Below are 1,054 nucleotides of genomic sequence, written 5' to 3'. Positions count from 1 at the left end.
CTACAGCGCACCATGCGTTTTTGTAAAAAAAAAAAAAAAAGAAAGAAAAAACACCTATTGAGCCGCCATGACGGCTACAAGTAGGCAAGCCACCATGCAATAGCCGCTACAAGTTGGGATGTCATCTTGCAGTTGCAGGCCTACTTCGGGCCACCACATTGCAATAGCGGGCCTGCTTCGGCCCCACAATGTTGCCACTTTCAAGCCCCCGTTGTGAGATGGCGTGCCGCCTTCGAGCAGTTCTTCAGCATATTTATGGAATCCTTTAATAAACTCATTAATCCTTTCTCTCGCATTGTGCATACTATTTCTCCTTACATTTATAACCTAGAACCCTGTATCAGGGGAAATACTTCTATACAGTACTCCATAAAGAGTTAAAGTTTAAATCGAAGGAGCCTCTTTAAATGAAACTTCGATTCAAACTTTAAACTTTTATGGAGTAGTGTGTGTAGTATTTCCCCTGGTACAGGTTTTTAGGTTAGAAAAGTATGAAGAAATAGTATGCACAATGCAAGAGGGAGAACTAATGAGTTTATTACGGGAGATTTACAGCACAAGAAAAATATTTCATGTATGAATTACATACGTGATTATGTGACAGAATTTGGTGCTAGACTAACTGCATTTACCGTAATCTTAATATAGCACACAGTAATTATTTTTAAATCTATAAATTTTAGCAGCAATTTGCCAAGTAGCTAGTGCGCGTATATGTAATGTACGATATTCGTCTCGGTGCGAAAATTGAGTGTACTATTGTGGCCTGGTTTGACTTCAAATGTAGGTCTGAGTTGCAGTGCTGGACAACAAGTATACAGATAAGATGTTTTAATGAATTAACAATTCAAGTAAACATCACTATGGTGGCACAAATAAATCACAGAATGATGTAATAAAGTTTTTCTCAACCTTTGTTAAGCAGTAGCCAAGAAACTGAGACGTCCCACTAGTACTATACAGAACTCCTCTATCTGTATTAGATGTGTTCACTACTGTAACGTAGCAATGTTTTTTTTTTCATATTAATTAATATTGAATTTCTATATTTGCT

The sequence above is a fragment of the Thermobia domestica genome, chromosome 15 (genome assembly GCF_964235325.1).
Source record: "Thermobia domestica chromosome 15, izTheDome1.hap1.1, whole genome shotgun sequence".
Taxonomy (NCBI): domain Eukaryota; kingdom Metazoa; phylum Arthropoda; class Insecta; order Zygentoma; family Lepismatidae; genus Thermobia; species Thermobia domestica.
Note: the sequence above shows the minus strand (reverse complement) of the source record.